Raw genomic sequence first — 14656 nt, forward strand, 5'->3', positions numbered from 1 at the left:
TTTTAAGGCACAACTTCTTAAAGTATGTAGAGTAGTAAATTGTTTATTAGATATTTTTGTAAAAGAAAGTATGTATAAAGCACACATATATACAAATACATAGCATGCTTAAACATATTTACAATGTTGTCAACATCATCACATAATTTTTATTTTAAATACCTTGATTCTTGCATCCAACGCGTTTCAGAGTGCATATGTGTCTCCTTCTTCAGGGATATAATTAAGCAAGAATATTTTGTATTCTAAAATAGAATATTAGAGAAAGTAAATAAAAAAATGTAACATTCCAATACCAGGTTTTTTATATATATAGAATTCTTCACTTACATATGTTGAATTGATGTAGCGCTTTTCAATGTATTATAGTTAAAAACATATGAGAGCAAAATGTGCTCTCAAATTCTTTGCCAGAAGTCCAGAAAAAACGGTATGCCCCCAAGAGCGTGTTGGTACGGGGCCTGGAGGCCCAGAAGCTGACAAGGAAGGGGCCTCCTTCCTTGCTTCCAATCCTGAAAGCATCCTCCACAGCAGCTGGTGGGAGAGGGGCGGAGGGAACAAAACAGTGCTGTGGGGGATTAGAGAGAGCACAGGAGCCCAATTTCAGCAGGAGATGGATAGGAGGGGCAGTGTGTAGAGAAGCCGATCCCCTTTATTTTCCTCCTGCAGCCGATAAAAGGCTACAGTAGAAAAACTGAGAGATCGGTTCCTCTATATGCTGCCCCTGCTGCCCTTCCTATCCAGGTGTCCAGGTGGCTGCATAGGCCCTCTGGAGCATGGGGTGAGTCACAATTGCCACCCCTGTACGTATGCCCCTGCTCTCAAATGTACCGGTTTTGGTGGGACCTTCCCAAGGTTTAAAAAAATCCTGGTGTCCTGTGAATCCGGGCTGAGTTCTGGAGGTCAGTGCATGGGCAGTCCAGAATGGGCACGTGGGGCACTTGCCCCACATCTCTTAGGGATAGCAGGAGTCCCAGACACCACAATTGCCCCATCTGTGGCAGGCGACTTCTCTTTGACTTGGGGAAGGGGGGATAAAGATGTGTGCTGGGGGTGCTTTAGGAGGGGAGAAGACTAGAAAGTGGTGTGGGGGACTTCAAATCTGCCCCCCCCCCCCAGCATAGCCCTCTCCCCTCCCAAAGCACCCCCAGCACACATGCCTTATGCTGGCACCATCTATGGGCCCCCCACAGTTCCAGGGCCGGGATGCAAGTGTTGTTGACCAGTGGGACCCTGGTAGTTCCACCACTTTATTCTGTAGATCTGTGCTTCTTCCACTTCTCCTACTGTTTCTTGAGCATTTCTCCATCAGTTTGCAATTCACTAGTCATCAGATCACCAGTCATCAAGAGGGTAGCTCTGATATGAGGAAGCAAAGCCCTGCCTTTACCAAGGTGGCCACCTCTAAACGGAGACAGGCTGCAGAACAAAGCATGGTTCCTCCAACCTCTCCTATGGTTTCTTCATTACCCCACCAGTTATGAATTTACTAGTCATCAGATCACAAGTCATCAAGAGGGTAGCTCTGACACGAGGAAGCAAAGCCCTGCCTTTGCAAGATGGCCACCTAGCCTCACGTAACATGTTTCCAGCTTCATATTGTCTTCTGCAGCATATCCTCCTTAGTCAACAATGTAGCATGTCCACAATATCTGACCACCATTTCCTCTATTAGGCCTGCAGTTTCGAACAGTCCTCTCAATTACATATATTGTACATTGTGTGCGCCCCTTTGGTGATGCCAGGGGGCACATATGAGGCTTCCTTAGCTCATAGGTTGACTGCCGCTGCCCTTACCTAATCCCCAGCACTAAAATAATGCATTGCAGAACAATTACCCGATCCCTAGCCACTAACAGCCTCCCCCGGTACTCAAAATGTTGAACATTAATATGGTCCATCTAAGAAAGCTTCTACACTCATAGGGAGAAACAGTTAATGAAAACTGATTGAAATCCTCCTGTGGTTTAGCCTTGAGTCATTCATCATGTTTACAACACTTCCAGTTTAAAGTAAAAACAAGGAAACGCAGAAAATGCATGACGTCTCAAAACAAAAGACCAAGCAGATCCCTGGCTCCGAAGAAGCCAAGCGAGATGACGCCAAGCGCTTGCCGAAGGGAACTTCCCATTGTGCCAGCTATTTTTTCCTGCCTTCGAGACGACCCACTGTCTCTTCTTTCTACGGTGCCACTGCCCAGCAGATGGACAGCAACAGTTAGAGACAAGAGTCAAGACAAGAGTCAACAAAACAGACGCCTGGTTGGCCTTACGCCTAAAGGAAAATATATTGCCGGATTCACATAGGACTTACGCCGACATATCTTCTGATACGCCGCGTAAGTTCTCGAATGCGCCGTCGTATCTGTGCGCCTAATTCTCAATACAAGATACGCCTGAATTTTGGCTTGATCCGACCGACGTAAGTCTCCTACGCCGTCGTATCTTAGGCACATATTTACGCTGGCCGCAAGGGGCGCTTCCATTGATTTACGTGTCGAATATGCAAATGACCGAGATACGCCGATTCACGAACGTACTTACGCCCGTCGCTGTAATCTACGCCGTTTACGTAAGGCGTACGTCCGGCTTAAAGTTATTCAACCTAAAGCAGGGGTAAGTCATGTTAGGGTATGGACGTCGGAAACAGCCGTCGTATTTTAGTCGTTTACGTAAGTCTTACGTGAATGGGGCTGGGCGTAGGTTACGTTCACGTCGTAGGTATTGAGCCGTCGTATCTTAGGGAGTATATGCGACGTGATTCTGAGCATGCGCGCGTATGCGCCGTTCGTTCGGCCATTCATTTGCATGGGGTCACGGTTCATTTACACGTATCACGCCCACCTTCAACCTACTTTGAATTAGGCGGGCTTACTCCGGCCAATTTACGTTACGCCGCCGCAAGTTTGGGAGCGAGTGCTTTGTGAATACTGCTCTTGCCTCTCAAAGTTACGTCGGCGTATCGCATATAAGATGCGCTACGCCGGCACAAAGATATGCCGATCTACGTAAATCCGGCTAATAGTCTTTAACATTTCAATTTTTCTTAAAGCGATATATGTAAATCTTAATCTGATCATAAAGTAGACATGAATTAATTAACTAAAACCTTTTTTTGCTTTCCAAGTACAATTCTTTTTTCATCAGAAATCAGGTTGAAAGTGTGAGTTTCTGAATTATACCGGGGGGCTCCAGAGCTTGGCACAATTTGACTTTAAATAAATTCCAATTGTTCCATTCAGGGAGATTGCACTTTATTTACCATTATGTCTCTAGAACTTAAAGGTGAGGAGATAACTGCATAACCGTGCAATTGTCAGTTAAAGCGACGCAGTGCCGTATCGCAAAAAATAGCCTTGGTCAGGAAGTGGGTAAATCCTTTTGGGCTGCCTCCACACTGCTAAACAAACCTACTACAACACTCTCATCAAAACATTCTCATCCAAACCTCATCAACTCTTTTCTAACCTTAATTCCTTACTTCACCCCCCACTGCCCCCATCCACCAACTAACGCTCAACAGATTGCCAACCATTTCAACAGCAAAATCGACACAATTCGCAAGGAGATATCCAGCATTCAAATTCCTCCCCTACCCAACACATCGGGTCGAACACCAAGCTCAATCCTCTCCTCCTTCTGCCCAGTTACCACAGATGAAGTTGATAAACTCCTCTCCATGGCCCACCTCACCACCTGTCCCCTGGGCCCTGTCCCCCCTCAATTACTGCGACCACCTTCCCGCTCTATCCTCAACTCCTTAACACACATTTTCAACCTCTCCCTCTCCTCCTTCACCTTTCCTTCCCTGCAGAAACATGCACTGGTTACCCCTATACTTAAAAAACCCTCACTAGATCCCACCAGTTTGAATAACTTAAGACCCATCTCCCCGCTCCATCTCCCTGTTTGCCTCCAAGCTCATCGAACGCCTTGTCCATGACCAAATGAGTCGCTACCTCATGGACAACAACCTTCTCGACCCTCTACAGTCTGGCTTCTGCCCACAACATTCTACTGAAAGTGCCCTACAAAAACTCACCAATGACCTACTAACTGCTAAAACCAATGGCCATTACTCCATACTCATACTTTTAGACCTCTCTGCTGCCTTTGACACAGTTGACCATCTGCTCCTCCTCAGCAAACTACACTCCCTTGGCCTCCGTGATTCTGCTGTATCCTCCTAACTATCTCAGCGCACTTTTAGTGTCACTTACAACTCCATTTCCTCCGCTCCTATTCCTCATTTTGTTGGGGTACCCCGAGGCTCCGTCCTTAGGCTCCTCCTATTCTCTCTCTATACCTCTTCCCTGGGTCAGTTGATAACCTCCCATGGCTTCCAATACCACCTCTATGCCGACGACACCCAGATCTATCTCTCCACTCCTCAACTCACCCCTCGATCTCTTCATGGATCTCAAACTTACTGAATGACATATCAGTATGGATGCCACACCACTTCCTCAAACTCAATCTTTCTAAAACTGAGCTTGTCATATTTCCTCCTTCCCGGTTCCCCCCCTCCATGACTTTACCATTTATATCAACAACCCAACCATTGGTCCCTCCACACATGCCAGGGTGCTGGGTGTAATCCTTGACTCTAACCCCTCCTTCAGCCCCCACATCCAATCACTGGCTAAATCCTGCCGCCTTAAAGCGGGAGTTCACCCAATTAAGTATTTTTTTCTCTTTTCCCCTTAGATGTATGCTCGTTTTGTCTAGGGGAATCGGCTAGCTGTTTTAAAATATGAGCCGTACTTACCGTTTTCGAGATGCATCTTCTCCGTCGCGTCCGGGTATGGGTCTTCGGGGGCGGGCGTTCCTTCTTGATTGACAGTCTTCCGAGAGGCTTGCGACGGTCACATCCATCGCGTCACTAGTAGCCGAAAGAAGCCGAACGTCGGTTCAGCTCTATATTGCTCCTGCGCACCGACGTTCGGCTTCTTTCGGAAAATCGTGACGCGATGGATGCGACCGTCGGAAGCCTCTCGGAAGACTGTCAATCAAAATAGGAACGCCCAGTCCCGCAGCCCATACCCGGAAGCGGCGGAGAAGATGCATCTCGTAAACGGTAAGTACGACTCACATTTTAAAACAACTAGCCGATTCCCCTAGACAAAACGAGCATACATCTAAGGGGAAAAATAGTTATGTATGGGTGAACCTCCGCTTTAACCTCCGCAACATCTCCAGAGTTCGAACCTTCCTGACTAATGACACCATAAAGCAACTTATCCACTCCTTGATTATTTCCCACCTTGACTACTGCAACACTCTCCTTAATGGCCTACCCTTATGCAGGCTCCTCCCTCCTTCAGTCTATTATGAATGCTGGACTAATACACCTCACTAACCGATCTTTGACTGCTGCTCCTCTCTGCCAATCCCTTTACTGGCTTCCCCTACCCCAAAGTGTAAAATTCAAAATGCTAACCCCCAACATACAAGGCCATTCACAAAATCGCCCCCATCTACATCACCAACCTCATCTGCAGAAATCGCCCAAATTGTCCCCTCCGCTCCGCCCAGGACCTCCTGCTCTCTAGCTCCCTTGTTACCTCCTCCCATGCTCGCCTTCAGGACTTCTCCAGAGCCTCTCCCATCCTCTGGAACCCCCTTCCCCAGTATGTCCAATCAGCCCGTACCCTGTCCACCTTTAGGAGATCCCTGAAAACCCATTTATTCAGGGAAGCCTATCCCACACCCAGCTAACAACTGTCCCAGAGCCACCCCTATCAAATCATTCTCTGCAGCTGTTACCTTTTGTATCACCAACCCTCCCTTTAGAATGTAAGCTCTACGAGCCGGGCCCTCCTGTACCTTTTGTATAAAAAACTGTACGGTAATTGTGTTGTCACCCCTATACATTGTAAAGCGCTGCGTAAACCGTTGGCGCTATATAAATCGTGTATGATAATAATAATAATAATAATAATAATAACTATGTAAGCAGGAGCAGGGACCATAGGAAGTTTTAGTTTACCTTAATCCTTAATCAGTACACATTGAGGATACACCACTGGTGCTACATCTTGTAGCAGGCCAGAGCTGGCCCACAGGCTGTAGATCGGAGACCTCTGGCCTAGGGCATTGTTTACTTCTGCCTACTCTTGGGGAGTGTTAACCACTAGATAGAGGAAGAAGTTACAATTTAATGGGTTATGAATATTTATTGTATTTATCGGCATAAAACACACACAGGCGTATAACACACACCTTCATTTTAAGAGGGACGTTTCTGGAAAAAACTTACATTTTAAATAAAGAACTTTAAAGCAAAATACGGGCCAGTGCCCATCAATGCAGCCTGATCAATGCCCACCTGCAGCCTCAAAATTGCCCATCAATACAGCTTGATCAATGCCCATCCGCAGCCTCACAATTGCCCATCAATGCATCTGGATCAATGCCCATCTGCAGCTTTACAATTGCCCATCAATGCATCTTGATCAATGCCCATCTGCAGCTTCACAATTGCCCTTTAATGCATCTGTATCAATGCCCATCTGCAGCTTCACAATTGCCTATCAATGCATCTTGATCAATGCCCATCTGCAGCTTCACAATTGCCCATCAATGCATCTTGATCAATGCCCATCTGCAGCTTCACAATTGCCTATCAATGCATCTTGATCAATGCCCATCTGCAGCTTCACAATTGCCTATCAATCCATCTTGATCAATGCCCATCTGCAGCTTCACAATTGCCCATCAATTCAGCTTGATCAATGCCCATCTGCAACCTCACCATTGCCCATCAATGCAGCTTGATTAATGCCCATCTGCAGCCTCCCCATTGCCATGAATGCAGCCTGATCAATGCTCAGGGAGGGGGACGGGATGAGCGCCGTCAGATTACAAACAGCGAGAATCTCATGTTTACTCAGCGGCCTCTTTAATACAAAGTCCCGCCTCCTGGATGGGCATCTATGATAGACAGAACACTGGTCCAATGCCGGCCCAGGAGACGGGACTTGCTATTACAGAGGCCGCTGAGTAAACAGGAGATTCTCGCTGTATGCAATCTGATGGCGCTCGGCTCGCCCCCTCCCTGTTCTCTCCGAGGCAGCCCAAATTGCAGTATCGGCATATAACACGCACACACTATTTGCAACCGATTTGCAGAGTGAAAAAGTGAGTGTTATACGCCAATAATAACAGTATTTCACTCTGGAAAATCACTAGGATATTTATTGCCAGTGATTTGGGCTGGGGAAAGTGATAAAAATATGGGATCTCTTGCAGAAGGGTCCTTCCCTCTCAGGCTTTGCCTGAAGGCAATGCCAATGTGATCCAGCCATAGCCTTCAAGGTCTGCTGCCTGGAGAGGGAACAATTTCAGAACCAAGTCCCAAGGATTAGGTATTGACCTATGCTAAGGCCTGGAAGACAGAAAGGTGGCTATCCAAAAGTTTGCACAGTCCATTATCGGTTTTAGCTTAAAGGCACACTAATAGCCCATGAGAGGGGCTAAAATCATATGAACAGGGGATAATTTGTTGCTATTTTAGGTATCCTGTAATCTCTAACACTCTCTCTCCCATGGACACTGAGCCAATAGACCCTAAAGGAAAAACTTGATAGAATGAATGTCAGTCATTTGGTCGCTGATGGTGGGTCAGCGAGTGCTTTGGGGCAGCTGTAGGCCCGATCAACGATAGATACACTAGGAATGCCCATAAAATCCAGCAGCTCCATAGGAGGTTAGTGCTACATGTACATTCAGACACCTGGAGGGGGCCATCATCCTAGAATCATTGGAAAGGCTTGTGTAGCAACTGTACATACATTGGCCCAGATTCTCAAAAGCGTTACGACGGCGCAAAACACCATTTGCGCCGTCGTAAGTCCTAATCTGGCCCCGGGTATCTATGCGACTGATTCTTAGAATCAGTTACGCATAGATACCCATTAGATCTGACAGGCGTAAGGCTCTTACGCTGCCAGATCTTAAATGCAATTTTTTTTCCGCCGCTAGGTGTCGCCGATGTCGTTTTCCCTGTCGCTTATGTAAATTAGCAAATTACGACGATTCCCGAACGTACGCGCGCTCGACGCAGAGAATTTCCGTTGTTTCCGTAGCCTTTCCGACGCGTAAAGTTGCCCCATGGTCTATGGTGGGAAAAAGCCAATGTTAAGTATGGCCGTCGTTCCCGCGTCGAAATTTAAAAAATCGACGTTGTTTGCGTAAGATGTCCGTGAATGGCGCTGGACGCCATTTACGTTAACGTCTAAGCAAATGACGTCGGTGCGACGTCATTTAGCGCAATACACGTCGGGTAATTTACCCGACGGAGCATGCGCAGTACGCTCGGCGCGGGAACGCACCTAATTTAAATGGTGCCTGCCCCATTTGAATTGGGCGGGCTTGTGCCGAGCGCTTTTACGATACACCGCCGCAAGTTTACAGGTAAGTGTTCTGAGAATCAGGCACTAACGCTGTAAACCTGCGGCGGTGTAACGTAAATCACATACGTTACGCTGCCCAGGAGCAACGTAATTGTATGAGAATCTGGGCCATTATCTATCAAACGGATTTTTTCTTTACAAAATTAAAGCGGGAGTTCAACCAATTTGTTTTTTTTTTCTCTTCTCCCCTTAGCTTCATGCTCGTTTTGTCTAGGGGAATCGGCTATTTGTTTGAAAATATGAGCCGTACTTACCGATTACGAGATGCATCTTCTCCGCCGCTTCCGGGTATGGGCTGCGGGAATGGGCGTTCCTTCTTGATTGACAGTCTTCCGAGAGGCTTCCGACGGTCGCATCCATCGCGTCACTCGTAGCCGAAAGAAGCCGAACGTCGGTGCGGTTCTATACTGCGCCTGCGCACCGACGTTCGGCTTCTTTCGGAAAATCGTGACGCGATGGATGCGACCGTCGAAAGCCTCTCGGAAGACTGTCAATCAAGAAGGAACGCCCAGTCCCGCAGCCCATACCCGGAAGCGACGGAGAGGATGCATCTCGTAAACCGTAAGTACTGCTCATATTTTAAAACAACTAGCCGATTCCCCTAGACAAAACGAGCATCCATCTAAGGGGAAAATTTGTAATCTATGGGTGAACCTCCGCTTTAAGAAAGTACAATTAGTAGGCGATTGGAAAAATACAAAAAGACAGAAGAACTGTCTTTGAGTCGGTATATTGCCGGCTTTCTTTAGAAGCTGTTATGAATGGCTGTCCCCTCCACTTCCTGGAGCCATGGGGCGCTTTAATCAGGACATTGTAAACAGACATCTGCCATCGAATGCAAAACACATGACTGTCCTTCCAGGGGCGTCCCTAGGGGGGGGCCAGAGGGGGCCCTGACCCCCCCAACATCATGCTGTGCCCCACCATGTGCCCCCCCAAAAAAAAAAAATTTTTTTTTTTTTTTTTTTTTTTTTTGCAATTTTTGTATTTTGCTCCCCGAGAGGGAGAGCGTCCCCAGTAAGCTCTGCGGGGAATTCCTCCCCCTCCCTGTGCTCGTCAACACTGCATAATGCGAGCGCTCACACAACCAGATATTCTAGCCTGGGCCGTGTTTTAAGTGTGTGCACTGCAGACTGCAGTACACTGTAATCACTGAACTACATTATCTCCATCCCTTCTGTCCCCCCGATCTGTCTCCCTACACCTCTCCTGTTCTTTAAAAACATTCACAATTTACTTTCACTTTCAGTTAGGCAGATAATATACGGTGCAATTTTCTTTCCTGCATCCACAGATTGCATGAAAGAAACTTGCATGATTCCCCCATTAACAGACAGTGGTGACAGGGGAATATCCCTCCTGCCCAGCAATTATATTCTCCCGACAAACAGTGATTATCACTAGTGACTATACAGCAACCACTAGTGATAATTATAAGAGAATCTGCTCATTAATGGTTCAAATCTCAGCCAGTTTCTGCTGAACCAGCTGAGATTTAAACTGTCTATGGCTGGTCTTAGCTCTTAGGCAGCCCATACATTGATTAGCACTGTGGAGTGTCGGCTTCCTGGCGGGATTGGGCATGTGGGATTTCAAACACACCCGAGCCCATCTCTATTGGTTGTAGACAGTTGAGCTCCCTGCAGGTTGCTTAGCAGCAGTGGATCTTCTCTGACATGCTGATCCGGATGCAATCCAGGTGATGCTCTTAGTCAAATCCTAGTCATAAATATCAGTGATTTTATTGATCAAAGCCCACACTTTACAGGCATAGAGCCCACATGGCTGCTGATCATACGGTTGATTATATTTATGTGGTTGTACTCTTGATGCTAATAAATACTGTGTTTATTAGATCTGATTGGGAGCATCACCTGGATCACATGCCGATCAGCATGTCAACAGAGAAGGTTATACAGCATTACTGCTGCTAGGTGACCAGCTGGGGGCTCGGCTCTCTATAACCAATAGTGCCAGCCTTCCCCTGCATGCACCCATAATGTCACCAGCACTAGGTCCTAATAGACTGCCGCCGCTGCCAAGGAGACAGACGCCAGACCAGCTCTGTAAATAGCAGGGACAGGACAGCTGGGGAACCCTAGAGTGGCAGAACACCAGGGCCCGGTGGCAAGACAACCTTTGCAATGTGTTCTGTATTTTTATATGTTGGTTCTATGAGCGCATCGAGGCCTGCTGGTAATGACTGCGCTCCCAATAAGCATTTTAAATAAATAAATAAATAAACCCTGATAGTTCTCCCACTGCTTTGGACCCTTATATTTTCTTGGGTGTGCTGGTGACATATATCTCTTGTTTTCTGCCACCCTGGGGGGCCCCAGTATAGTAGGAAGGGAGCTCACTGCAGAACATGTGAAAGGGCCCATAGTGGGATCGTAGTAAAGGGCCCCAGGATATATATATATATATATATATATATATATATATATATATATATATATAATTGCATTTTATAGTTGGCCCCCCTACTTTTGTCCCTGTCTCCCCATGTGCCCCCCCTAAATATGAAAGCTGGAGACGCCACTGTGTCCTTCTAAAGACAGATCTGGGGAGTCTCGATGGCGTTCATAACAATGATCCTGTTTACTTTAGAGACGCGGGAATACAGACTAGCTTGTTACACAACAAAATATTCCTAGTCTCGGATGGAGATCATGGAGCCTGATGACGCCTTCGTATGCCATGCTCTTTCCCATTGTCTTGGCCATCTCTTTCCTGCTTGGAGACGAAGGATTCCTGTCCATCCTACCATCTTTCCTTTTTAATGAGCGGTGACTAAACATCACAATGTTGAGCGGTGCCATGCTAATCTGCCCGTCAGATCCAATCTAAAGATTACGCCATTACAAAGGCTAAAACAACTACTCAAGAACTTCATCAGTCAGACAAATAACAAACCCTTGGGCAATGGGCAAATGTACATTGGGAGGAGATTCCTTCTTGGCTCCACAAGGGCAATTATTATGATTAATTTCCTGAATTAAAATATAACTTAAAGTTGAAGTTTAATCTGCTTATATTTTTCTTTTCCCGGGTTCCTCCCATCCCCCTCATTCACGTGCTAATAGAATTTTATTAAAACCTTTCTGTTTTCATTACAAACCCTATGTAGACCCAGTGATGTTTATACTGTATACACAAATTCCAATACATTAGCCCCGGGGCTTTACTGTAAGTGAGGTACATCACATACAAATTACTAATTAATTGATACACATGATTTGAAAATGTATTATTCCATAAATACAAGTCTCATCACAACAAAATCTGTATTGAGCCTCTTTTTTTTTAAACAATAATTTTTTATTTATTTATAAGTAACAATACAATTTACCATAAATTTTCGTCAACAATGGTAAGAATATTAACAATTAGGTAGATTCAGAAAGAGTTAGGCCGGCTTATCAGTAGATAAGCCGACCTAACTCAGAATCTACGCCGACTTATGTTTAAGTGTATTCTCAAACAGAGATACGCTTAAACATATCTAAGATACGACGGCTTGCGCCGTCCTTTCTTAGATTGCAATATTGAGGCTGGCCGCTAGGTGGCGCTTCCATTGCGGTCGGCGTAGAATATGTAAATTAGTAGATACGCCGATTCACGAATGTACGCCCGGCCGACGCAGTACATTTACGCCGTTTCCGTAAGGCAATATCAGGCCTAAAGTTATTCCATCTAATACAGGGATATGCAATTAGCGGACCTCCAGCTGTTGCAAAACTACAAGTCCCATCATGCCTCTGCCCCTGGGTGTCATGCTTGTGGCTGTCAGAGTCTTGCTATGCTTCATGGGACTTGTAGTTCTGCAACAGCTGGAGGTCCGCTAATTGCATATCCCTGATCTAATAGATGGAATAGTAATGTTAAAGTATGCCCGCCGTTCCCGCTTCAAAATTCGAAATTTTTACGTAGTTCGCGTAAGTCGTCCGTGAATAGGGATTTACGTCGTTTACGTCCACGTCGAAATCAATAGGCCCGTGCGGCGTACTTAGCCGCAATGCACACTGGGAAATGAAGGCGCCGGGCGCATGCGCAGTTAAAAAAAAAAAGTCAAAAACGTAAGGTCAAGCCCCATTAACATAAAACACGCCCCCCTTACACACATTTGAATTAGGCGCCCATACGCCCGCCTGCTTTAGGCTACGCCGCCGTAACTTAGCAGGCAAGTACTTTGAGAATCAAGTACTTGCCTCGCTAACTTACGGCGGCGTAGCCTAAACACGCTAAGCTACGCCGCCGCAAGTTTAAACCATTCTCTCTCAATCTACCTAAATGTGTTAAAAGGTTGGTGCATATTAAAGTGGGGTCCACACAAAAATGGAACCTCCGCTTTTCAGAATTCTCCCCCCCTCCGGTGTCACATTTTGCACCTTTCAGGAGGGAGGGGGGTGCAGATACCTGTATAATACAGGTATTTGCACCCACTTCCGGGCATAAACCCCCACGGGGGTTACGCCACTCCCCCCCCCCCCGTCTTCTGGAAAACACACAGGTCCCAGAAGGCAGCAGGGACCAGTGAGGAGGCAGTAGGTAGACAGGCAGACAGGTGTACATGTAGGCGTTGAGTAAGGTATGGCTTATTTTATTTATAAAAAAAAAAGGAATACCTATGAGCAGGCTTCCCCCGGGTAGTAAAATATACTTTTTACTTTGAACAGTTGAACAGTATTGAGTGGGCTCCATGCTGACTTAGATGGGGTGTGTGCACTTCCATCCCCTTCCCTCCTGTGAGTGCCCTCCCCTTTACTATTAATCATTTCCTGTCATGTCATTTTGTATTAAGGGAAGTGATTGGCTGTTGGGTCCCTCACTTCCTGCTTTGTTATTCTTTTGTTTCCAGTGAATAAAAGAACCCGAGTTTCTGTGCTCTGCCCAGACGCTTGAGATTCCAGCTTGAAGCAGCACCGTTTCTGATTCTACCTGGTGCCATTGAAGTACTTCATATTCCTTGTACCAAACAGCTTGATACAAATGTGCTTTTAAGCACGAGGGAATTGTTTTGTGCTTTGTGTGCATTTAGACGCTGGTGTGGATTTGCGTACAAAGCCCAAGGGAATTTTTCCACGACATAGGGAACTGCTAACATCGAACGCTAACATCAAAGATACTTATGACAATGCATTCCTCGAGATATTGTTTACAGGGCCGTTTGAAGGAATTTGGGGGCCCCAAGCAAAATGGGGGCCCCCAAGCACCCCCCCTGCACACAAAGCCTACGTTAGCGCTACACTAATTTTTTACGCCCATGTTCTTACTCCTCCCCCCCTCCCTAGTCCCTATGTTTTTCTATTCTCACCTCCCCTTCTTCCTTGTAGGCTGCCGCTGTAGCATGGCCGAGATCCTCTTCCTCCTGTCAGTCCAGTGTTCTATCATTATGGGTCCCCAGTCCCCTATCAGATAGTACCCGGGCCTGGTACCGCTTGGTACAGGAGATTCAGTTTCCTGTGTTCCCGGCCGGACTGAAAGGAAGTGAGTACTCAGTGTGCACTTCCTGTCAGTCCGGCCAGGAACAGGAAACTGATTCTCCTGTACTGACAGGACTCTAGGAGGAAGGAAGAGGAGCTGGGCCACGCTACAGCCTGAAAAGGGGAAGTTGGGGGCCCCAGGCCAGCTTGGGGCCCCAAGAAATTGTTTGTTTTGCCTGTCCTGTAGCGACGGGCCTGATTGTTTTGTCAGCTGAGCTCAAGATGGCAAAAGAGCCATGAGGCACACAGAAGCAAGCTAAAATCCAAAAGAGACGATTTTTCTTCTGTGTGTACTTTTTACACATTCATTCACACCCACTCGTAACCACCGCCACTTGCCTCCTGTCCAATAAGATATTGCCAAGAGGTAGTCCCTTTAATATATTATATTTCTGTCCGTCTTCCTGTATTGGCCACTAGGGGCAGCATTGTCCATGTATCATGTCTATCTGCACTGGGCCGTCTTCAGTGTTAGCTAGCCCTTGTTCTCTTTGAAGCCTGTAATCACACATATAACACCAGGTGGGCTTGAGCCAAGCTCCTGTTCTACAACGCTTTGATGTATAATTGGTTACATTCCAACTTGGGGCTATCTGCCTGTATCAACCAGGAAGTAAAATTCCAGAAATATGATATTAAACCATGTTGCCTTCCAACAGAGGTTATCCTAGCCTGGCATAGCTGGGGCACAGGTCAAACATTCTTAAACCGATCTGCCTACCCTATAGTGCTGATCCCCCTGAGATTCCCACCATAA

The sequence above is a fragment of the Rana temporaria genome, chromosome 3 (assembly GCF_905171775.1).
Source record: "Rana temporaria chromosome 3, aRanTem1.1, whole genome shotgun sequence".
In the NCBI taxonomy this organism is placed as follows: Eukaryota; Metazoa; Chordata; class Amphibia; order Anura; family Ranidae; genus Rana; species Rana temporaria.